This window comes from Aquarana catesbeiana, linkage group LG10 (genome assembly GCF_042186555.1).
Source record: "Aquarana catesbeiana isolate 2022-GZ linkage group LG10, ASM4218655v1, whole genome shotgun sequence".
Taxonomy (NCBI): domain Eukaryota; kingdom Metazoa; phylum Chordata; class Amphibia; order Anura; family Ranidae; genus Aquarana; species Aquarana catesbeiana.
In genome coordinates, this window is record NC_133333.1 from 206,635,455 (window position 1) to 206,661,927 (window position 26,473).

The 26,473-nt window shown below is 44.9% G+C and overlaps 1 pseudogene; it reads left to right on the forward strand.

Annotated features, from left to right (window-relative positions):
- Positions 1–200: 200 nt before the first annotated feature.
- Positions 201–25,966, forward strand: LOC141109877 (nicotinamide N-methyltransferase-like; annotated as a pseudogene).
- Positions 25,967–26,473: the final 507 nt, after the last annotated feature.

The window sequence follows — 26,473 nt, forward strand, 5'->3', positions numbered from 1 at the left end:
TTGTTTGAGAGCATCAAACCTCTTCTACCCCCAAAACTAGCAACAAAAAAATCTGCTTTACTTTGTTGGCTGATCATAATGCAGTCACCTGAATCTCTGCTACCAAAGCATGACTTGAGTCACAATGTACTAATTAATATTGGGTGACAGTTTAACAAAGTCATATTAATATTTAAAAAGTTGAATTTATCCCACACATCAGAAGATAGGATACACACTGGAAGATTGCTTTAGTAAAGATAACAATATTACAGGATGGAGCCCAGCTCTCATAAACTCTACCATGTACACGGCTTCCACTGCCGGAATATGCTAGACATGCACTGTTCCAGTAAACCAGAAATGCCCTTTACTCATGAGGTTTTTATGTATCCTATGAAGAAATTTCACAATGCATTTTCCTCAGGTAGGTAAAGCTCTTTTTGACAATAAATTATTTGTGCATGAAGTATATATTAGGAGAAATTAAGCATAACTATTGATTTGCAGAACGGTCTTGTGCAAGTGAAGATATGACTGAAACAGAGGGTGAAAGAATCATGCATTTAGGTAAACCAGGTAGAGACAAAGTAGAATTTTTGTTGATCCATTCTTTAGGAAAATCAAAAAGCCCACTAGTGGGACACTGTTACACTGTCACTGCTGCCAGGGCTTCCATCTTCACAGTCTTCTTTCTGGGTCCATGGGCTCTGTCCGTTTGAATGGCCGAGCCGCAATGATGTGCACAGAAGTCACGGTCTCAGCACAGAGCTCTGAATGGACAGCACTGTCCTTTCAGAGTGCAATGTGCATGTACCAGTGTCATCACCGGCTACTACTAAACTAAATATCTCCTAAACGGTGCACACTTAGGAGATATTTACTGTACATATACTGTAGGTAAGTCTTATAGGTCTGTAGGTTTAAACCAAAAAGTGGACTTTACTACCGCTTTACCTTACTGTTGGAGTATAAGAATATACTGTACATAGGGAGGTTGAACATTAGCAAGAGATCATACACCCAAATGTGTTAAAAGATCAATCATCTCCGCTATAGGGAGTCCTGGTTGTCTACCCCTGGCAGAGTCCCAGGCTATATGTGTGGAATATTCCTACAATGGGATCTTCCTGCCATAATTCTCTCTGGTTATGTACTCCTGGAAGTTTTAGCTGCCCCAACCCATCTCTGTGTGTTCCAACTCTTACTATTACAACATACAACATCATACAACATCTCTATGCAGCGCAGAAATATTTCAGAGATATCATCCTTCTCAAGCCTTCTGATCACTGTATTGTATAAGTGAAAAAAAATGGACAGACAGCCAAACTGTTGCATTTGATTGGTCACTCACCACTACACTTGCTACAGAATTGGCAGGAAAGAGGTGAAGTATCTGCCAGTTTTTTGTCCTAGTCAGACTGAATACCTGGTACGATGAACTAGTAGCATTGTTAGGAGGACCAGACATACGTTTTAAAACATTTGTAATTTAATTTTTGTATTTAATTATTAATAATATTAATAATTATTTCATTAATGTATTTTTAATTCGTCTTTTCAACTTGTGAGGAGATTTGTAAACCAGGTGATAATATTACGAGGGAAAAAGTTATGTTAACCCCTTCATGCCTAGGGTAAAACAAATGTAAATGCCTAAGCCCTATTTTGCAATTTTGACAGTTAGTAAAATTAGTAAAACCGTACATATTATCAATACTTTGTGCATCCAGGTGGATTATACCTTGTTTTTTTTCAGGACAAATTGGGCTTTCATTTGGTGGTAAATGATAATGGATATCTCCTATTATTTTTTTTTTATTATTATTATTATTATTATTATTATAGGAAATAATATCCCAAAATAGTAAAAAAAAACAAATTTTTAAATGTAACGGTATATTTCTTGCTACCACCATAACTTACCACCAAAGAACTACCCAAAATAATTTCTCCTGCTCCTGACGATCCCAGCGATACCACATATGTATATTTTTTTTTTTTAAGTTTTTATTTGCCAAGTGTACATACATAGCAGTAAATAGTGCAAGGTACAGTCATAGCTGCATATGTCGGCATATTATTTCCATTTAGAAGTCTTTACCTTTCCGGTGCAGACGTGATGTGACGTGCTTTGTGTGGGGGAGGGGCCTGGTAGTAGGGCGGTGGAAGGCGGAGGTCGGAGGTTTGAATGATGGCGGCTATCCAGAAGGCACGGGGTGAGAGCCCGGGGCCAGCCGCTTAAACTCCCTTCCTAGGCGGGCGAGGGTGTACGCCAGGCAGCAGGTCACACAGAAGACCAAGGGCATACTTCCTTGGGGCCTCCTGCACACCCCCCGATCCATTCCCCCCGTCGGTGTGGCCGATCTACAAACACCAGGGAAGTTAGTGTGAAGGGTGCAAGCAGCTAACAGCGGTCTTGGTGTATGGGAAAGCGGGCCAGTGAAGATCAGCTGATGAGAAATCAACCTGTGTACAGATAGTGGTCTGCCGCAGCAGAGCGCTCTAATCCTCACCAACCCTCACTGAAAATCCAGACTAGCCCTAAGAGGTCTACAGGACACAGGTATGACCTTTTCTTTTTTGTGAGCTCAATTTTTTGTGAGCTCAATAAGCCCAGAGACAGCTTGAACTCCAGCACAATCCAAAAATATTTAAAAAGCCCAGGACCGGATAACAAACAGCAAGAAGTTAAAGATAAAAAAAAGGCCACAGCTAAGAACAAAGGTGTGCAAGGGGGGACCCCCAACATAGAGGCCCAAGCTGAAGTAGAACCAGGCCCAAGTATGGAAGCTGATCCGGCAGCAGAAGCCCTTCCAACTAAATTTGAGATACAAGATATGTTTATCAGGCTGGAAAACTCAATTAAGCCCGAAATCCTCAATGTCAGGACAGATCTGGGACATCTCCTAAAGCGAGTAGAAGAGGCGGAGAGAGTGGTGGAACAGCAGGTCCAGGATATAGAGACCCTTAAAAAACAAGTAAAAACCCTCCAGGGGGACCAATGTGAGTTGAAGTGCAGATTAGAGGAACAAGAAAACCAAAACAGGTGGCAAAATCTAAGAATCAGATCCCTACCAGAGCAGAGAGGTGAAGACTTGTTCACAGTGATGAAAGAACTTTTCAACCCACTTCTGGGAAGGAGTCCAGATGGTGAACTAAAAATCGACAGAGTCCACAGAATAAGAAAACCCCCTAATGTCAGAGAAGATGTGCCCAGGGACAGTATAGTAAAGTTCCATCAATTTGAGAACAAAGCAAAGATTTGGAGTAATCTAAGAGGGGTACAACCAATGAAATTTAATAATCAAGAAATCCAAATATTTTCAGATTTGTCGGCCGGAACTCTGGCGAGAAGATGCCAAATAAGACCGTTACTGGTCTTACTGAAGGGAGCAAACTTAAAATATAGTTGGGGCTTCCCGTTGTCTTTGAGTGTGACAAAAGAAGGCAGGACGTTTAAAATTAAACACATGGGGGACCTGCAGGACTTCTGTAGGAACTTAGAGATTCCTGTTCCAATTATACCAGATGGGGTTATGCCTTGTTAGAAGGGTCATAGATCATATTTATTCCAATCATAGGGGGGGGGGGGAGGGGGCTTTGGGGGAGGCTTGTCGGGGGGGTTGGGTTGTTGAGAGGGGGGGTGGGGGAGGCTGGGGAAGTGGAGTGAACAGGTGATTGGAAAGAGGACCTCTAGGGGCCCGTCCCCCCTTCAGGGAGTGGGGTCACCATGGCTGTCCATGACCAGAGTCCCACCCTAGAGCACGAGGGGAAACAGGTCGGGAGTATGTTAATCTCGACACTGCAGCCCAATGGCCAAGTAGTGGCAGAGGGAGGGAGGGAGGGGGGTGGGGAGGAGGGGGAGGTGGAGGGGTGGGGGGGAGGGGTGAGGGGGATGGGTAGGGGGGGTTGGGGGTGGGAGGGGGAGGGGGTGGAATGGTAGGGGGGGTTGCCCTTGCAGATGCACAATAACTGGTAAGGCGGATGAGGGTCAGGATAGAGGTTAGGTGTTAGTCCTTCAATGTGAAGGGGTTAAATTCACCAGGGAAGAGGCGGAAAATTCTGAATGAATTACAGAGGTATGATGCAGATGTGGTCTTCCTGCAGGAGACCCACCTGGTGCAGGAAGAAAACATTAAGCTGAACTCAAAGAATTTTCCAATCTGGATGTACTGCGATTCACCAATTAAAAGGGCGAAGGGAGTGGCTATCGGGTTCTCGAAAAGGATCAAATTCACACTGATCGAGAAGAGGGTGGATGAAGAGGGGCGGTTTTTGTTTGTAAAAATTAATCTAGGGGATATGAAGTACACATTGGCTAATGTTTATTGCTCGAATAGAGACCCGATAAAATACCTCTCCCGGACCCTTTCTAGTTTGAATGCATTTAAGGAGGGGGAAACAATTTTGGCAGGTGATTTTAACTTTTGTTTGGACCCAGCCTTGGATAGGTCCTCTGGGACCCAGGAAACGGGGAAGGGGTCATTGCTGAGATTAGGGAGAAAGCTCCACGATAGCCATCTTATTGATGTCTGGCGGGTACAGCACCCCAAGGTGAGGGATTACTCTTTTTTTTCCCCGGTCCACAGGACCTATTCAAGCCTGGATTACTTGATGGTCGATCATAGCCTGTTGGATTGCATAGTAGAGTCGAAGATTGAGGCTATGACTCTATCAGACCATGCCCCAATATCGATGACGGTAAAGTTCAGGGGCATTCTAAGGGTCCCGTTCTCATGGAGGTTTAACGAGGTCCTTCTTATGAAAGATACTGTTGTCGAGAAAATTCAGAGGGAAATCGATGAGTTCTTTATTAATAATGAGTCGAGTGAGATAACGGGGGCAGTCCTATGGGAGGCCTTCAAGGCATACATAAGGGGGGTTATAATTTCTATAAGTTCAGGTGAGAAGAGAGAAAGGGGAAAAAAGAAAGAAAGTCTTGTCGCTAAAATCTACCAGTTAGAACAACTCCATAAAGCCTCGATGGGAAGTGAGGAATCCACATTTAAAGAATTGACACTAAAAAGAGAAGAGCTCAGGGAGCTATTAGAAGAAGAGATGGCGAAAATTAAGAATAAACAGCTAAAAAGGTTCCATCTGAAAGGTAATAAGGTGGGGAAACATTTGGCATCAGTCATTAGGAAAAAAAAGGATGAGAATTACATAGAGAAGATCAAAAATAGTAAAGGTGAAATGAGGCACACTATCAAAGAGATAGGAGAGGAATTCAGACAGTTTTACTCATCGCTCTACTCGGTTGGCCAAGGGGGAAAAAATAGGGGAAACAAGGAAGAGAAGATGAGAGAGTTTATAAAAAGGGCGGGACTTCCTACATTGTTGGATGCTGATACATTAGAGCTAGAGCGCCCGATAATGGAAGAGGAGATTTATATGGCACTAAAGTCTTCCCCCCCCCGGGCAAAAGCCCGGGGCCAGATGGCTTGACAAGCAGTTTCTACAAGAAATTTAGTAGTACCCTGGCCCCTCGGCTGAGCCAAATATGGAATGGTCTAGGGAAGCAGGGAGAACTGTGTAGAGATGCCCTGTTGGCTGCAGTAACACTTATTCCCAAGGAGGGGAGAGACCGGACTTCGTGCACGAGTTACAGACCGATCACACTTTTAAACGCGGACACCAAGCTATATGCAAAGGTGTTGGCAACACGGCTTAGAGAGAAAATGTCCTTCTTGGTCCATCCAGACCAGGTGGGATTTGTCCCTGGGAGGGAGGGTAGGGACAACGGGGTGCGATCCCTACTGATAATGGAGGCATTTAAATCGAGTGGGGTCCCCAGTCTACTTCTGTCGACTGATGCTGAAAAAGCATTCGACAGGGTAGACTGGGGATTCATGTTTTGTACACTCGAAGTATTGGGAGTAGGGCCTCCAATGCTAAAATGGATAAAAATCTTATACAATCAACCTACAGCATTCGTAAGGGTCAATAATACCCCCTCAGCACAATTTGTTATGAAAAACGGGACGAGGCAAGGCTGTCCTCTGTCTCCTCTTTTATTTGTGCTGGCCTTAGAACCCCTCTTAGCTATGATCAGGAAAAATCCAGACATAAGTGGCTGTACAGTGGGCGAGGAGGAACATAAACTGGCCGCTTTTGCGGATGATGTGCTTTATGTTTCCAACCCTAGAATTACGATGCCAAATTTGCTGTCCATACTGAGGATGTACAGTGAGCTCTCAAATTTTAAAATAAATATAGAAAAGTCAGAAGCCCTAAAAATTAATATTAAAAAACAGGAAGCGCATAGACTTGGTGAAGTGTTCCATTTCCCATGGAAAGACAGCTTAAAGTACCTGGGGGTTAATCTAATAGGTGATAGAGAGAAGTTGTATAGGCAGAATTTTATTCCCCTATTAAATGAAATAAAAACGGAAATAAATAGAATTAAATATTGCCCCGTCTCATGGATGGGGCGAATTAACTTAGTAAAGATGGTGCTAGCCCCAAAGGTGCTATATAAGATGCAGATGCTCCCGATTCCCCTTCCGGACAATTTTTTTAAAATACTGTCCAGTCTTATAAATAAATATGTTTTGGACAATAAGAAACCAAGGATTGCCCTTAAGATGTTGAGGAGAGAAAAAGCAAGTGGAGGGCTGGCCCTATCAGATTTTAGGATGTATCATAAAGCCATAGTCTTAGCACGGGCACTGGACTGGGCAAATAATAGGGAAAACAAAAGATGGGTTAATCTAGAAAAAAGGTTAGTAAGTAATACACAATTAAATCACTTGATTTGGAACCCCCCACACTTTAGGAATTTGGGAAAGGATACACATTATATTACACACCTCACATTTAAAATTTGGGATCAGTTGCACATAAATAACAAGTGGGAATACAATTCTCCTTTAATGTTTCTAAAGGAGAACTTACTCTTCCTTCCGGGGATGGAGAAAGTGGGTGGTAATTGGATACTGGATAGAGAGGTACAAGTTAGGGGTATCATTAAGCGAGGAAAAATTTGCACTTTTCAAGAAATAGCAGCACAAGAGGAGGTTTGGATTTTAAATGGGTGGAGATACGGCCAGCTAGCACACTTCATTAATAGCCTCCCCGGACCATTAAGGGAGGAAGCAGATTATAGACCGATAGAGAAGTTATTCTGCAAGGAGTTGGTGAAGGGGAAAGTGTCTGACTAGGTGGTATATGACCCCGGTCAGAGTTAGTAAGTTTACACCAGAAAGGTCCCCGAATTGCTGGAGAGAATGCGCATCCCCAGGAACTATGTCGCACTTGTGGTGGGAATGCCCTAAAATAAAAATCTTTTGGCAAGAAGTGACTAGGTTAATCGAAGAAATAACAGGAAAGGCGATCCCCCTAGACCCCTGGGACTGTCTGTTCCATAGGTCGGAAGGGGGAAAGAGAGGGTATAAAACTTCAATAGTTCCGGTACTATTAAATTCAGCTAAAAATATTATCCCAAAGAAATGGCAGGAACCAGAAGCGCCCAGGATTAGGGATTGGGTGGCTAGAGTTAACGAAATATATTTCTTGGAGAGAGTAGAATCAGGAGAATATCTAGGAAGGGACCAAAATGTACAAGGGGGTAAATGGGATTGCTGGACTACATTTAAAAAAACTGAGCGCTATGTAGAAGTAATTACGTTGTAGGACGAGATCCGGAACATAAGAACTCGTCAAGACTAAACGAGATGAGAGGAAATCTGCAGGGGCTGGGGGGGGGCGTGTGGGGGGGGGGGGGGGGAGAGACTATATGTGGGGGAGTATGTAAGACATAAGTTCAAGAGAATTGGGAATTTTTTATGTAAATCTTACTGTTTTCCCCCCTTTGTCTGGGGTTTGTTTTTGTATTAAGACTTGAAAAATTAAATAAAGATTTAAAAAAAAAAAAAAAAGAAGTCTTTACTTTCCAATAACTGAATACAATATATTCATCAGTACAAATAGCTCTTTTTCCATTTTCTGCCAGTAACTCTGATGTATACTAATATTTTCTTGTAACTATTAAAAGTAAAAATAAAAAACAAAAACTCGGAGGTAAACTCCTCCATAACCAATTGTGCCATGTGCTGTCATTGTGTTTCTAGTTTAATGTTTTCAAGAGGTACTGGCCCTGTCCCGAACTGAGTGTGAGCTGCATGTCTCAGCCTGGTGAACTGAAATGTCCAGGAATCCAGGACACCCAGCTCACCCTTCAGCTGCATAAATGATTTTAATTCGCCATTGTGATATAATTGGTGTAAGTATGCAAGTCCAAATTTGGCCCATCTATATCCATCACAAAATGTAGCAGTGCAGCGCTCAATAAAACATATACGCATGAAATGTATATATATATAAAAAAGTATGTGGCAAAGTCCCAAAGATATCTTAATCCGAGGCAATGAATAACTGCCCACTTGTAGGAAGGGAATCCCTCAGTTGGTAAGAAAGGGTGCAGTGATAGGATAAAATTAGAATTCGTGTATCACCACCACTGTGTACCTCCACCAGGGTTATAGGCTGCTCACCTTTTTGAGTAGACCTTCTGCGCTAACAGCAAGGTCACTCATGCATTCCCTTCCAAGGGGTAAAGTATGGAGACGGAGGTCCACTTGCAGTATCCCAAGATCAATCTCATCAGTAGATATATGTCATGTGAAAACAAAATAACAGGACATAGTGCTCTCCATACGAAAAATATAAAATTTATTGAATAAAACAAATATTACTCACAAAGATAGCACTGATTCCCAGTGCAAGAGTGTAAAGCATAAAAATCAAACCAGATGGGTGGCTGTACTGACGTCACAAAGCCCCTCGCACGCGTATCGTCCGTATGGACTTCCTCAGCGAATCTGACTAGGGGCCCATGCGTCAGCTCTTATATCTAGTACTGGTTCAACAAACAATTCATCAAGCAACTAAAACCCCACCCACCAATTCAAACACAGATGAGTGGGCGTACCTTATTGGTGATAGGGGATCAGGGCTTTAACATACCAACAGATCTAATAGGGCACAGGTAAGCTAGAACCACTGATAACCTAATAATTGTATACTAATTAGCAGCTGCCATACCTCCCATCATCCGAACGATATCGTTTCCAGGTGGGGGAGGGTCCACTCCCTCCAATGGTAGCTGACGCTACTGCGTCTTGAGGACGAGTCTGCCCTCTGTTAGGCTGTTTGCATGGAGACGGGGACGAGGGGCGGGAACGTGATAGACGCTTCGCCCCCTTCATCCACGTCACTCGTCAGCTAAGTCAGAGTGTAAACACTCACGCCGGTCTCCTCGGCAACAGCATATACGTGCTCCCGAGACCGCCTTCCTCTCTCATCTGACGTATCAGCGTGAGTGTTTGAGACCATCACCAAGGTGACGGTCGGGCTGCAGTGAACTCAGCCGCTGGCCAGAGATACGAGAAACACAGCAGAGCTGCAGCTTATAAAATGAATCAGTGTAAAGTTAGAGGGGGGGAGAAAAACTGTTCTAAATAACTATAGGGATACCCCAAATCTGCTGCAAAATAAGCATGTGGGAGAAAATGTTAATACAGTCACCCCCATCCCCAGGGGCGTAGGGAGGGGGTGGCTAGGGGGGGCTGAAGCCCCGAACGTGACCCCAAAAAGCCCCGAGTCTATGGAATGCTGCATTCCATTGTCAGCCCCGAGCGCCGGCACCGGGACCGATCTGATTGTGAGTGCGGACCGAAAATGGCCGAAAGTAGCCGAGTCCCCGAGTGCCATAGCGGCCGAGTGCGGCCGAAAGTAGCCGAGTCCCTGAGTGCCATAGCAGCCGAAAGTAGCCAAGTAAGTCCCCGAGTGCCATAGCGGCCGAGTGCGGCCGAAAGTGTCCGAGTGCCGCAGCTCCCGCCTTCTGGAGCGGGACGTGTGACGTGACGTCCATCTTAGCCTGCAGGCTCCAGAAGGCGGGAACGCTACATCCCCGCTCGGGCAGGCGGCTTTCCTCTCCTCTCCTCCTCGGTTCCTCTCTGAAGGTGACAAGTGACTGACTGCCTGCTGTGACCACACACCGCGGCTGAGGTAGGTCAGACACGCAATGTGTGTATAGTGGTCAGTGTATATAGGTCAGTGTATACAGGTCAGTGTATATAGGTCAATGTATATAGGTCAGGCAGGTCAGTGTATGTAGGTCAGTGTATACAGGTCAGTGTATGTAGGTCAGTGTATATAGGTCAGTGGTCAGTGTATATAGGTCAGTGTATACAGGTCAGTGTATGTAGGTCAGTGTATGTAGGTCAGTGTATACAGGTCAGTGTATACAGGTCAGTGTATGTAGGTCAGTGTATGTAGGTCAGTGTATACAGGTCAGTGTATGTAGGTCAGTGTATACAGGTCAGTGTATACAGGTCAGTGTATGTAGGTCAGTGTATACAGGTCAGTGTATACAGGTCAGTGTATGTAGGTCAGTGTATACAGGTCAGTGTATGTAGGTCAGTGTATATAGGTCAGTGTATACAGGTCAGTGTATGTAGGTCAGTGTATACAGGTCAGTGTATGTAGGTCAGTGTATACAGGTCAGTGTATGTAGGTCAGTGTATACAGGTCAGTGTATGTAGGTCAGTGTATACAGGTCAGTGTATGTACAGGTCAGTGTATGTAGGTCAGTGTATGTAGGTCAGTGTATACAGGTCAGTGTATACAGGTCAGTGTATGTAGGTCAGTGTATACAGGTCAGTGTATGTAGGTCAGTGTATACAGGTCAGTGTATATAGGTCAGTGTATGTAGGTCAGTGTATACAGGTCAGTGTATGTAGGTCAGTGTATACAGGTCAGTGTATGTAGGTCAGTGTATACAGGTCAGTGTATGTAGGTCAGTGTATGTATGTCAGTGTATACAGGTCAGTGTATGTAGGTCAGTGTATACAGGTCAGTGTATGTAGGTCAGTGTATACAGGTCAGTGTATGTAGGTCAGTGTATACAGGTCAGTGTATGTAGGTCAGTGTATACAGGTCAGTGTATGTAGGTCAGTGTATACAGGTCAGTGTATGTAGGTCAGTGTATGTAGGTCAGTGTATACAGGTCAGTGTATGTAGGTCAGTGTATACAGGTCAGTGTATGTAGGTCAGTGTATACAGGTCAGTGTATGTAGGTCAGTGTATACAGGTCAGTGTATATAGGTCAGTGTATACAGGTCAGTGTATGTAGGTCAGTGTATACAGGTCAGTGTATGTAGGTCAGTGTATATAGGTCAGTGTATACAGGTCAGTGTATGTAGGTCAGTGTATACAGGTCAGTGTATGTAGGTCAGTGTATACAGGTCAGTGTATACAGGTCAGTGTATGTAGGTCAGTGTATACAGGTCAGTGTATACAGGTCAGTGTATACATGTCAGTGTATGTAGGTCAGTGTATACAGGTCAGTGTATGTAGGTCAGTGTATACAGGTCAGTGTATGTAGGTCAGTGTATACAGGTCAGTGTATACAGGTCAGTGTATGTAGGTCAGTGTATACAGGTCAGTGTATACATGTCAGTGTATGTAGGTCAGTGTATACAGGTCAGTGTATGTAGGTCAGTGTATACAGGTCAGTGTATGTAGGTCAGTGTATACAGGTCAGTGTATGTAGGTCAGTGTATACAGGTCAGTGTATGTAGGTCAGTGTATACAGGTCAGTGTATATAGGTCAGTGTATACAGGTCAGTGTATGTAGGTCAGTGTATGTAGGTCAGTGTATACAGGTCAGCGTATACAGGTCAGTGTATACATGTCAGTGTATGTAGGTCAGTGTATACAGGTCAGTGTATATAGGTCAGTGTATACAGGTTAGTGTATGTAGGTCAGTGTATACAGGTCAGTGTATGTAGGTCAGTGTATACAGGTCAGTGTATGTAGGTCAGTGTATACAGGTCAGTGTATGTAGGTCAGTGTATACAGGTCAGTGTATGTAGGTCAGTGTATGTAGGTCAGTGTATACAGGTCAGTGTATGTAGGTCAGTGTATATAGGTCAGTGTATATAGGTCAGGCAGGTCAGTGTATGTAGGTAATTGTATGTAGGTCAGTGTATGTAGGTCAGTGTATATAGGTCAGGCAGGTCAGTGTATGTAGGTCAGTGTATATAGGTCTGTGTATATAGGTCAGGCAGGTCAATGTATATAGGTCAGTGTATGTAGGTCAGTGTATGTAGGCAGGTGCGTTTACTGGTCAGCATTGATAGGCACTGGTAAGTCACACAACCCCACCACGCAGCCCAAAAAAAAGCCACCCCCCCCCACCCCCCCGGTTTTTGGGCTTCGGGCTGAAGCCCCTGGTCTTTTTGCCACCTAGCAACGCCCCTTCCCATCCCATCTAAACCCATCAATCCTGGGACAACTTACACACACTTCCTAAATAGAAAGTGTGTACCGGAAACGTATATCATTCCCTCCAAGTTGTCACAAAAGGGAAAAAAGAAAACAATAAAAAAACAAAAACCGAATGTAAATATCCACTAATAAAACCAAACAAAATAATTATATCACCCACCCGTGTGATTACACGGTAAAAATTCCGTGTTACACATACGGAGGTTTAAACTATAAGAATGTTAAAAACAATTAATTGAAAAAAATTAGAAAAAATAAATAAAAAATAAATAAAAAAATAAAAAAGACATCAGTACAACCATCTCATCCATATACAGATGAAATAAAATTAATGGAATATATACATACATATACCACAAAATCAGTAAATCTATAAACAAACAAAAAATGAACAAACCAGGTACCAACATGAAACTAACGGTCTGAAATAAAACAATTGAGGTTGAATTCAACGTTCAACCCCAAAGTTACCCCAACCTTTGTCTCAAATACCCAGAATGATTCCCGTCGACTAAGCTACCGTATGTAATTCCCGCCTCTCCAGTGCCTAGTTACCTTCTCTATTCCCCAGAACTTCAGCCCTGCAGGGCTGCGGTTATCGAAAAGTCGGAAGTGCTTGGAGACATTATGTGTGCGGAGTCCTCATTTAATGTTATTAACATGTTCTCCAACTCTTACATGGAGGGGCCTAGAGGTCCTCCCCACATATTGGAAACTGCATTCACATTGCAACATGTAAACAACTCCAGCGGTATTGCACGTAATCAATTCCTTGATTTCGTAGTTCTTACCTGTGGCAAAAGCCACAAATTCTTTCCTTTTCTTCACATTGTTTTTAACCTGTTTACAGGCCGGGCAATGTCCACAAGCGTAGAAACCATTAAGGAAGCCAAGCATCCTGTTAGCAGGGTAAACAAGGGGGGGTCAATTACCCCTGGTGCCAACTTGTCCCTAAGAGAGGGTGCTCTTTTATAAATAAACAATGGGCGATCTGGAAGGGCCGGACCGAGAGTCCTATCAAGTTTTAAAATGGGCCAGTGTTTATGTATGATCTTTTCAAATTGCTTATATTGAATATTAAAGTCCAGGATCATCCTAATCTGTTTAGGCCCTCCCTGGACTGCCTTAGGGGCATTAGACACCAGTTCCTTCCTATCCATTTCTTTGATAAGATTGCTTTTATCATAACCCTTTTCGGTAAATCTAGAGACCAGGGTCTGCGATTGTGATAGAAAATCACCCACATCTGTACAATTGCACCTAAGGCGGATAAACTGCCCTCTCAGGATTTTACACAGCCATTTATTGTGGTGGCAACTTTCAACAGGGTTAAAGGCATTTCGATCAGTAGCCTTGAAATGGGTGATCATATTGATTCGATCCTCCTTTTATGACAATTCTAGATCGAAAAAGACTGCCTTCTCTGTACTGATGTTCCAAGAGAGGACAATATTTTTGTTATTATCATTAAGTCTGGATACAAACGCATCCAAACTTTCTTTGTCCCCCTCCCAGATCATGATGAGGTCATCAATGTACCTCTGGTAGCAGATTAATTCCGGGGGGTTTGTTCTTGTAAACAGCCTTCTCCTCCCATCTATATCCATCCTCTAGGTGGAAAAATTCCTTCAAACATGGGTTAAACCATAGTGGGGCATTGGGTGACAGATGTAGAGGGCATCTGTTATATGTTTTAGACAGATCCCTAGCACACATTTAGCTGATCTGAGCATTGCTGTACCTCCTGCCGTAGGGACCTCCCCTCTACAGAAAAAGTTCAATAGCGTCATGTAGGAGGTTACCACAGCTGCCTCAACCGCGATTGCAGCGTTGTTCAGCTGTAGGAACATGCGCCAATGTATATGTACTAGCTGTGATGCCAGGTAGTAGAGGCAGAGGTCAGGCACTGCCAAACCTCCCCACTGGTAATTGCAAGATGGCCAGAGAAACCCTAGCTGCCTTGTCACCCCATAAAAAGGAGTTCAGCAGGGAGTCAATATATCTGAAAGTTTTCTTTGGATTGTACATCGGGGCATTAGACAGCACATATAGAAATTTAGGCAGGAAGATCATTTTAAATAGATTAGCTATGCCTAATAATGTAAGTGGGAGATCTTTCCATTTCTGTGCTCTGTCCATAAAGGTTCTGAGTATGGGCCAAAGGTTCACATCTGTGAATGAGTCCACTGGTAATTGGATATTGATTCCAAAATATTTGAATTGAGGCTTCACAGCCAGAGGGCACTGAGTAGGGGGCACTAAGTTTGGCTGTGGGTCTAGAGGAAACAACGTTGACTTGGACCAGTTGATTCTAAAGCTGGAGAAATCACCAAATTCTTGGATTAAGGAGAATTCAGCAGTTAAGGATGTTTCTGAATCGCCCAGATACAGGAGCATGTCATCCACATATAAGGACACTCGTTCCTCCAGACTATCGGACCAACAGCCCTTTGATGGCATCCTGTGTTCTAATTCTAGCTGCAAGTGGTTCTATGGCCAGAGCAAACAGGAGAGGAGACAGGGGACATCCCTGTCTCGTCCCTCTGCTGATCTTAAAAGTTTTTGATATAAACCCGTTTACTCCAATACTTGCTCAGGGATCTTTGTATAATAGTTTAAACCAGGCTACAAATTTGGGTCCAAAGCCCAGCTTAACAAGTAGGGAGAAGAGATAATCCCATTTGACCGAGTCAAAGGCTTTTTTAGTATCTACTGATGCTATCACTATTTTGCCTGTATTAGTATGTGGAATTTGTAAATTTACATATAGTCTCCTGAGGTTCATTTGGGTACAGAGGCCTGGTATAAATCCTGTCTGATCTGAGTTAATCGATTTAAGGATTACCGATTGCAATCTATTGGACATAATTTTGGCCAATATTTTGACATCAGAGTTGATCAATGATATCGGTCTATATGACTCACATTCATGTGGATCTTTCCCTGATTTGGGAATTACCACAATCAGAGCTTCACGCATGGATTCCAGGAGTATACCTTCCTTCTCTGCTTCTATAAATACTTCTTGTAGATGTGGCGCCAGATTCTACCTATGTAGCTGATACCATTCAGCTGGAAAACCTTCTAATCCAGGCGATTTTCCAGATTTAAAGGGGGAAATGGCACCACATATTTCTTCTTGTGTGATGGAATGTTCCAAAGCGGCACTATCTTCCAAGCTCAGAGAAAGGAGATTCAGGTTTTCCAGACAGGAAGACAGCTCCTCATTCGTATGTCTGGTCTGGGACTGATAGAGGGTCTCAGAGAACTCTAGAAATGTGTTCAGAATTCCCTGAGAGCCTCTCACCATGTCTCCCCGTGGGTGCCTAAGTTGTATTACAGAGATCGGAGCATATAGAGGTTTTGTCAGAAAGGCTAGTAGGCGGCCACTTTTGTCGCCAAATTCAAAGATGGATCTGGTTTGATGTAGTTGTTTTTTGTATTGCATTCAGTTAGAAGTAGCTTATACTGTCTCGTCAGGTCCTTCCATGTTTGATATGTAAGGAAAAAAAAAGAAGAGGAGGCGCCTCTGGGTGTAGATTTTTAAAAACAAATTTAATATGCAGTAAATTATCATATATTCAACTCACATTTTGACAGTAAAAAGGAGGCATTGGATGATATCCCAAGAATCTGGGGCTGTCCTCAGTGGAGTCAATCCCTTGGCCCATCTGTGTCCTTTCTGGCAGTATCTCTAGCATGGCTGGATGAGTAGAGATACTGCCAGAAAGGACACAGACGGGCCAAGGGATTGACTCCACTGAGGACAGCCCCAGATCCTTGGGATATCATCCAATGCCTCCAATTTACTGTCAGAATGTGAGTTGAATATATGATAATTTACTGCATATTAAATTTGTTTTTAAAAATCTGCACCCAGAGGCGCCTCCTCTTCTTCTCTTTTCCTTCCAGTGTTTTTTGGGAACATGGTCTCTGTTCCCCAGCGATGGCAACCCTGAGAGTGGATTTTCCCCACCGTTTTCCCTTCCCTTCCCCCTCACCCCCCTCCTCTCGCTATACTATGTAACAAGGTCCATCTTTTTTCGGTGGATTTCCCCCCCCCCCCCAACTACTACATTAACTCTGGACCTTGTTTTATGCACATATTGCTATAGGATATATATTGTTTTAGACTTTTGCACCTTTACTTGTACTACATGTTTGATGTGTATTAGGGGATGGGTCTTGAATATATTCCTGGTCAGCAGCAGTAGCACTGATTTCTACGTGTCTTATGTCAGAGTTTAAGGCCTTGGAAAAATCTCTTGTCTTTTTAGCAAACATTCCCCTCATAGTGGCCTTAAAGGCCTCCCTTTGATTGTGGACCATGGTTTCCGTGCCATTCTCTCTCCAATAATGACCAATAGCCATTTTCCATATCAGGGTTATATATTCCTCCTGTAGCCATTGCGTATTCATACGTCAATGTCTTCTCCCTTTGGGGGCATTCAAATCTATTATGACCTCCATCTAAGAATGGTCTGATAAGGCTCTGGGAAGATATCTGACCCTGGATATAATTGGAAGACCATCTATGGAGGATAGCAGCAGTGTCCTATGAGTCTCCGAGTGACAGGAGTAATCTCTGACTCCAGGGTTGTTTCGACGCCACACGTCAGTAAGAGCATAACTTTCCAGCCGAGAGGAAAGAGTGTAACGTGAGTCAGAGGCACATCCATGTCTGTCTAGGCACCCATCTGACACCGCATTTAAATCGCCCATCAACAACAATGGGCCCTGTGCGATCAGTATAGCCTCCTTTAAAATGTCCTCTAATATTTGGAAAGAGAAGGGGATTAGAATATATACACAGACCAATGTTAAGTATACATTAAACATTTGACATACCAGTATAGCTTATCTACCATTAGGGTCTGATTTAACCTGTATAATATGTGCTGCAGCCTTTTTTGTAACCAGAATAGCAACCCCTTGTGAATACGTGGAGTATTCAGCATGGATAACTCTCATAATGTTGGCTTTTTTTAATGCCAGAATTTTAGACCCTTGTAGGTGCGTCTCTTGTAGCAGGATAATATGGGGTTTATACCGCTTTATAAAATCAAATATAAGGGAACTCTTTACCTTTGAGTTCATACCACGCACATTCCAGGACAGTATACTTATCTTACCTGCCATTTATATAGGAAGAATACCAATAAACGTTTCCTGGGAGAGCAATGGCCGACCAGTTTTTGGTCAGCTCATCCATCCTGTGGGGATCAAAACAGAAAGAAATAACAGCACACAGCACTAGCCAATAAAATAGGATAACCCTTCCCTTCCCTCCCTGCACGCAGCAGCCTCAACACGTTGTGTGCCCATATCCCATAACTGTAACAACCTGGGGGGGGGTCACAGGTCTTTAGTAATACACTAGTAGCTGCACACTAGTGTGCAAAGTCTCTTGATGGAGCTAAGTAACGTCCGGTACTATAACCAATACTTCCTTAAGTTAGCCCCAGAAACAGGGGGGTACAGCATAAGGATGCAGTTCAAAAACCAGAACTGGAAAGAAGGAGAAAAACCAGGGTTAAAGAAAAATAAAAAATAAGTTAAAAAAATGTAATTAAGTCCTCAAACGTAAGAGGACTTAATTTCAGCGCAGGTGTTTATTAGAATTGCAGGAGTTATTTTCTAATCAGCTTACAAGTCGGTGTGGGACTTCACGCAAAATGAACGTAGTGTCAGGAAGTGAACAGAGAACTACACCTCTAAGAAACCAGAGAGTGTGTGAATGGCATGTCTCACAGGTGGAAGGCAAAAGGAACACAGAGCATTCATCAATGTGCTGTAGGGCTATTGCGCCCCCTAGCATCCAACCAATGTGATGCTTCCAGGGGGTGTTGAAAAAGAAAACTTTGCCTCTGTCCACCACTCTTAATTTTGCAGGATATAGCATAATGTATGCTAGTTGTAAATCTCGCCTCCTTTTCTTCACATGGACAAAACTGGCCCTTTGTTTCTGTGTGGCCGCTGAGAAGCCAGGGTATATTGAAATGCGCTTACCATTATACTGTAGGTCACCCAGGGAGCGTGCCGCACGGAGGATGTTTTCACGATCTCTGAAGTGCAATATGCGTGCTATAATTGGGCGTGAGTGTGCACCAGGTGGAGGAGGTTTAGATGGTATTCTATGAGCCCGTTCTATGGCAAATAAACATGAAAATGTGGTATCCACCAAATTGTCTTTAAGCCAAAGTTCCAAGAAATCCTCAGGTTGTTTACCCTCTGCTTTCTCAGGGAACCCCACAAAACAGACATTGTTTCTTCTTTGACGGTCCTCCATGTCTCCCAGTTTATCAGTGTGGGCAGTTATTTCTCTTTGCATAGTTTGTGCGGTGCTTTCTAATGGGCGGACTACATCTTCCAGTTCACTGATTCTATGTTCAGCTTCTGTGGCCCTCTCTCTGATATTCTGCACATCTTGCTTTATAAATTACATTTCCACCCGCATGCCATCTATGTGTGCTGTCAGGGTGGTTTGGCATGTGTATATGGCCTCCATTATTTGTTTCAGGGAGGGCTCCCCTTTTCCTTCCACCAGTGCCGCATCCCCCAGATCTGTGTTGGACAGCCTGTCTAAGGAGAGTCCCCTTCTTAGCCCTCTAGGTCTGCGGGGTAGCGGGCTTACCTTTCTGGAGGCAGTGGGGGATTGAGTCGCTCCCCTCTGCTGTGTGCTGCCTGGGCCTTGGTCCGTCTCCTCGCGGCAGCCGCCATCTTGGGATCTCCATGCAAAGTGTGATAGACGTTCTGCGGCTGAATCCATGGGTGCTGGCCTGTATTTTACCATCTTTCACTGTTCTGCCCGCTCCAGGGTGTATTAGGGTGCCAATGTTGATCAGCATCTGTGTCTCTGACACTTAGCTAACACTAACACTAATGCCCTGTACATGCGGTCAGATTTTCCAACGGAAAATGTATGATAGGACGTTGTTGTCGGAAATTCCGACCGTGTGTGGGCTCCATCACACATTTTCCATCGAAATTTCCGACACACAAAGTTTGAGAGCTTGCTATAAAATTTTCCGACAACAAGATCCGTTGTCGGAAATTCCGATCGTGTGTATACAAATCCGACGCACAAAGTGCCACGCATGCTCAGAATAAATTAAGAGACGAAAGCTATTGGCTACTGCCCCGTTTATAGTCCCGACGTACGTGTTTTACGTCACCGCGTTCAGAGCGATCGGATTTTCCGACAACTTTGTGTGACCATGTGTATGCAAGACAAGTTTGAGCCAACATCCGTCGGAAAAAATCCATGGATTTTGTTGTCGAAATATCCGATCAATGGCCGACCGTGTGTACGGGGCATAACACTAACTGACACTGATACTAATTTTAAAAAAATCCTCTCCAAAAAATACTGACCCTGACCTTCACCCAAACACTAACCCTGGCACTGACCTCTTGTAGATCAAACATTGATCCAGGTATTTATGTTAATTTTTTTATTTTATTTTATTTTTTTCATATTTTTTTTTGCTATCTCTGCAAGGACAGAGAATGATAAAATGTATCTCTCTTGTCCATTCACAGAGGCAGAAAACATAGGGACGGGCTTCACAGTGACTAAACAATGATAGATAGCCAATTAGAGCCTATCACATTGATCAGGTGACCCAGAATTGGCCGTTCTGGGTCCCGATCGTTAGAATAGGACCCCAGTCTCTGTGTTGGGAGCGCGCCTTGTGATGCGCTTCCAACACAAAGGGAGATACGCAAATATGCAGTCCTGCGGAAAAAAGCCCAGTACAGTAGGGCTGCATATTTGCTTACGGTTGGCGTGAAGAGGTTAATAATGCATGACTGTTGGATACCAGATGTTACTCTCAACCATTATCTATACCCCTTTTACTCTTAATCCCCAAAAATTAAGACCACACCATTCTTGGAGTATAAAAAAGGCAGCAGCAGCCTACTTTATTTAAATATAAATACTTTATTCAAAAACTATGGAAAAAATATCCGTCATCAAACAAAAAACAATAACAAACAATGAGCGTTGGTCTGGGCAATAACTTCTTAAAATCAGTCTGATGGCCATAACAAAAAATATGGCACTGCAGTCCCTATCAAATATATCAAAAATAGGCCTCAAGCCGACAAGCTGGCTCAGAGACTGCCAATGACCGCAGTGCCCCATTATCACTTCCCAGCTAACCTCTGTTAGCCGGGAACCAGCATCTGGACCCATACCAACGTTAGATCCCACTCTTACTTTTGCCATCTTCCTTCCCTTGCACAGACCAGCGCCCGCCTCTGCCATAACTTCTCCTCATCCGTCACCTGTAAACAACAATTAACCACAAGCAACCCCCAACAATATTGCAAAAACCACCAATAGGGAGGGTGGGCGGGAACTTTCCCCAACTCTCTGCTTGGTCCTCCCAGAGCGGGATCTCCATTTATCTATCCCCTCCCTGTACTACCCTCCCCCTCGGCACCTTGTCTCCACCCCATTTCCCATTAACACTGTTACCTCCGTCATGCCAGCCCTACTCATACCTCATTTCATTCAGCTGCTCCGGGCTTTTCTTGACTGTTGGATACCAGATGTTACTCTCAACCATTATCTATACCCCTTTTACTCTTAATTCCCAAAAATTAAGACTACACCATTCTTGGAGTATAAAAAAGGCTGTAGCAGCCTACTTTATTTAAATATAAATACTTTATTCAAAAACTATGGAAAAAATATCCGTCATCTAACAAAAAACAATAACAAACAATGAGCGTTGGTCTGGGCAATAACTTCTTAAAATCAGTCTGATGGCCATAACAAAAAATATGGCACTGCAGTCCTTATCAAATATATCAAAAATAGGCCTCAAGCCGACAAGCTGGCTCAGAGACTGCCAATGACCGCAGTGCCCCATTATCACTTCCCGGCTAACCTCCGTTAGCCGGAAACCAGCATCTGGACCCATACCAACGTTAGATCCCACTCTTACTTTTGCCATCTTCCTTCCCTTGCACAGACCAACGCCCGCCACAGCACCCCAAGAGTAATACCTTACTCGTGGGTGCCCCTCCAAACCCTAAGAGCTCACTGTATCCCATCCTGCAATCCCAAAGTCCATAAATCTATGCCCACATCATTGAGATGGACCCCGTTAGCCCTCAAATACCTCCAGGTCTCAAATTCTAATTCCATATGCCTGATCGCCTACCCCCCATTCCTCACTACAAATTTGCTCACTTCCCTGTTAATCTTCCTCCTGGCCCTGTTAACACCTTCCACCGACCTGGCCATCCTCCAAGACCTACGAGCCACCATGTCAGATCATACAATAATAGTATTGGGGAATTCTGCCATCAATCGCCACACATCACACTTGATGTCCCGCGTGATGTCCACCATAGAACGTATTCCTAGGTCATTTCCCCCAACATGCACTACCAAAATGTCAGGTGGCCTGTCTCGCTGTGCATACCTCTGCACCTCCGACACCAATCGTCCCCATAACATACCCGGTATACCCAACCATTTTATGCACGCCTCCCGCCTGTCAAACCCCAACTGCCTGCCCTCATAACGAGCGTCCCCCCTTCGTGCCCCCCAACACACATAAGGATGGCCCATAATCCAGACCAGTCTTGGCACCGAACCTGAAATTAGAAGAAGACAAGAAAACGCGCCACTAAAACACTATTCAGAACCACAATTGTCCTTAACTGAAACTCTAAAACCTCTTGCTTCATTTGTTTTTTTTTTTTTTTTTTTTATATTCCTACCACCAAATGAGGCCGTATATAAGATTGGAACCTGTTAGATTCCCACCGCCCAATACGTTTGACCGACTCCACATCAAGACCGTTCCTGGCTGCCTCTGTAGCAGCCCCAATCCTGAATGAATGGGAAGAAAATTCCTTTTTTTCCAAGCCCATCCCCCTTAGACATTTTCGAAAAACTGCCCCGAACTGAAACCTGGATATCATATTACCATCCAAATGCACTAAAAGAGGGCCCCCGGAAATCTGGACGAACCTCTAAAAATTCCTTGACCGTGCCGACAGGACACAGGGGGGAACCATGAACAGGATAAACTTGTACCACCCTACCTCTTCCTACCTGATCCGTTTTTGACCTCTTGAAAAACAACTGTAAAACTTCATTTTCCAACTTCACCTCCTGGCACCCCAATCCCCCTTCCACTTTTTTCGAAGGACTCACTAGTTCCCCTATCCTGAATGCCCCAAAGAACACTAACACAAAAGCCACCTTGAACAACATGAACTCATAGCCAGATGAACACACCCCTTTTAACTGGTCAACAATACCCCCCAAAATTTCGAAGGTCACCGGTCTCCTGGAGTCCCGCTTAACCACCGACCTCCTGTAACCTTTTAACGCTTGCCTCACTAGAAAGTCTTTTGTCACGTCCGGCTGCCCTTGCAACTTGAACAGGAAAGCCAACCCTGCTAAGTTCGCGTTAATCACAGACGCAGACATTCCCTCTTCCATTTTTCTAGTAATGAAATATAAAAGTAACAAATTCACCTCCGGTCCGATCGGTTCTTCGCCTATCCTTTTCACAAAAGCCATCCACTCCTTCCATACCTTCTTGTATGCTGACCTGGTGCCCCCACTTACCAACCGCTCGATCCATCCTGCGGCGACGCCAATGCTATATCCCACATCCATTCGGGACAAGGCACCCCGTGTTGCTCCGCCTCCGGCGCCAACTCTCGGAACCTGTCCCACCTGATTCCACATCTGCCTTTGCCATCAAAGCTCCCTTACCATAACGACGTACCCATCCCACTGCTGCATCAAATGACGTATAAGTCACCGAGCACGCCTCTTGTTCTATAGCATCATTCACTGATCCCCCTTTCGGGAACGACAAGTGATGAATGAGCCTAAATTTGTTGGGTTCTTTCTTGGGCACCACCCCCAGTGGTGATACCACCAGATCTGCCAGTGGCGCCGCGGCGAAAGGGCCACCCATTCTACCCATTGCCACCTCCTTTTTTAGTTTCTCTGGAACCACCTCTGGATGTTGCAATGCAGAACGTAAGTTTGTAGGCACAGGGGGAATAACCGTTAACATGCATGGGATCTTAAAACCTGCCGAAAAACCTTCCTCCAACAGGACTGCCGCTTCCTGTCCGGATACCTACCGAGAAACGGCCGCATCCTTTCCACTTTCACCGGGGTCCTCCCTTTTACTCCCAGCCTCTCCTGCTCGACCCTTTCCTTGCTTAAAACATCTGGATGCTGGATGCGTTCCCCGCAGCCTGAGCACTCATGCTTGTACTTACACGTAGCCCCAAACTTGCAGGCCCCGGTGTTGTACTGCCAGCAAATCCCTTTTTTGTTTCCAGCCGAGTGTCCCTGGGCCGAAGGTCCACCGGCTCCTCCCTGAAAAAACTGGCTATTGATCCTCGCCGTCGTCATCAAACGCATCCACAGGCTGATGTCTTTGTGGTCCCAGCGAAGCTCCGGACGTACCGCTCGTCTCTGCCTGAACTGCTCATAGTACCTAAGCCACACTGTGCCACCATAAACTCTATAAGCCTCCCCTATCGCATCTTGATAGCAAAACAACGCCAAACAGTGTTCAGGCTGCTTTTCCTCAATAACGCTTGCCATAATTGCAAAGGCCTGCAACCAGTTAGCAAATGTCCTAGGTATTAACCGATACCTCCTCTTCTCCTCGTCGTCCTTCTTGGAACTATCTGGTTTAACTCTATCTAGGTTAAACTTCTCTAGGGGCAACAACAAAAATATTTCCACATACTCAGCTTTCCACAACTTTTCTCGAACCTCCTGCTTCAGGTGAGCTCCTAGCGGCCCCTCGAAACACACATATACCTCACAGCGTGCTGCATCAGCCAGCCTAGTTATATCCTGCCTTCCCGCGGCTTCCTTAGCCACCGCTGCATTGTCCGTCCCCTGCTTGTCACCGCTCGCCGTTGCCTCCTGCCCATTCAACAGCGCCGCAGCCGCCATTGCTGGCACCCCAGCCCCTACCACTGCCATGTTTAACTCATTACTCCCTGCTGTCGGAACCCACGCCGCCGTCGGGCCCGGAGCCGGCCGCTCTGCCACCTCAAATCTTTGTACTAGCTCCTTGATGCCCGCCAAAAACCCCATCAAACCAGAAGCCCCCTCAGCTGGTCCGCTGCTTACCACACGGACGCCTGACACTCCCGCGGTAACCCCTATCCCCTCAATAGTACTACTACCCATATTATGCCCTAATATAGTAGACTTACCGGGCTGCACAGGTGTCGCCCCATCAACCGACCTTCTGCCCTCCTCTGCTGCTGTTCTCCTGGAAAGGGGGTTCGCCTCCTCTTCCGATCCGGATACCTCCTCCAGCAAACTAAGAACTGGCTCCTCCTCCTCTTCAGATGAGGGCCCGCCAGGCCTGCCGACCATAGCTGCCGCAGCGATCTCCATCTTTCCCCTCCTCCGCGCAGACACCGCTCCTCCCGCCTTCTGGACAGCCTTCCCAGGACCGGTGTGGGAAACCACATTCCTGTCAGCCTCCGCTCTCCCTCTTGCCATTCCCGGTCTACCGCGCTCTCCCCTCCTCTGGTCCCCTGCCGCTGAAGTAGAAGGCCCGGGAACCAAGACATGCGTTCCTGCCTGCACTCTAGATGAGCCGCCCGCCATGCATCTGGGGGCGGGGCTCGCACTCCGTGCCGTTCTTCTCCTACTAGGCCTCGCCGCCGCTCTCTCCTTCTCACGTCCACCGTTCCTTCCCGCTGGGGCCGTATAGTTACCGCTCCCTTCTCCCCCAATTGCTCTTTTAGCCGGTGGGCCCATCGAGAGCCCCGACCCGGGACTGCCCGCCTGCCGCTGTGCTGCTACTTGGTGATCTGGGGAGAAGCGTTTGGGCGGCCTGGACCTGCGCGCTCTGTTACCACTCCTACTGCTCTCACTGGCCAGCCACTCCCCCCCGGTCAACGCTGACCCGATGGTCTCTTGGAGCTGTGCAGCGCCCCGCACCGCCGCTTCTCTTAATTGAGCCATGATGCGCTCGATCTCCGCCATGCTGCCACTCTAGAAACTTTCCCCAACTCTCTGCTTGGTCCTCCCAGGGCGGGATCTCCATTTATCTATCCCCTCCCTGTACTACCCTCCCCCTCGGCACCTTGTCTCCATCCCATTTCCCATTAACACTGTTACCTCCGTCATGCCCACCCTACTCATACCTCATTTCATTCAGCTGCTTCGGGCTTTTCTCTAATACTCCACTAACATCAAATGTAATACTGCTAAACCTTTTTTGAGTATGCAGCATATGATCCCCAGCAAAAGAGGTAGAGGGAATTGGTGGTTAGTGGCTAGCTGTAAGTGCTTCATCTCTATGGTAAATGGTTGGAGTCGACACTCCTCTTCCACTGATATCTGTAAGTCTATTCTACAGCTCAGAAATGTTAATGGTATTCAACAGCTTAAACCCAATATACTCAATGCCTCTCAGAATATCAGTTAAATGCTTTATGTGACAGGGGATTTGCTTCTTCCTTCCAGTGACCAATGTGAGGAGAAGGAAATCAGACTCAGGGAGGCAATTAAATATGTTATAAAATTCAATCTCAACCAGGAAAATCTCACAGGCTCAATTGGGCTACCACAAGCCGACTCTGGTGTATTCCGGAAGCCATCAGCAAAGACCTTGAAGAATCTGTGAGAAACTTCAGGAAATTCTCAAAATTGGATTTATAATAAAACAGTTTGGACTTTAAATCTTATTGCATGGGACATTTATCCACCCCTTGATCCTTAGGTGGGAACAATTGTACTCTGTGAGGGGAGGAAATAGCTGGCTGTGATCAGGCAAGAATTTATTAAAAAAAATTGGGGAAAATGGGAAAAAAGTAGCAAACAATTTTGTGTAAGGAGTAACATGACTGTTGTATAACAAATGTGATTCTCCCAGTTACCTGAAAGACCCAAGCCTCTTAAACTTAATCTGAACAATTGAGACCAGACCGAGATTGGGTATAAAAAGGCCGTAGCAGCCTATTTTATTAACAAATATATATCTCTTAAAATTATACATAAAAACATAACCAAACAACATCTGTTATTCAACTCCTCTTCTAAATAGCGTTGGTCTTTGCAGGAAATTCTTAATCATCAGTAAAATAACAATATTGCACTGCAGCCCTTCTCTTAATGTAATAATAGGCCTCAAGCCGACAAGCTGGCTCAGAGACAACCACTGACCGC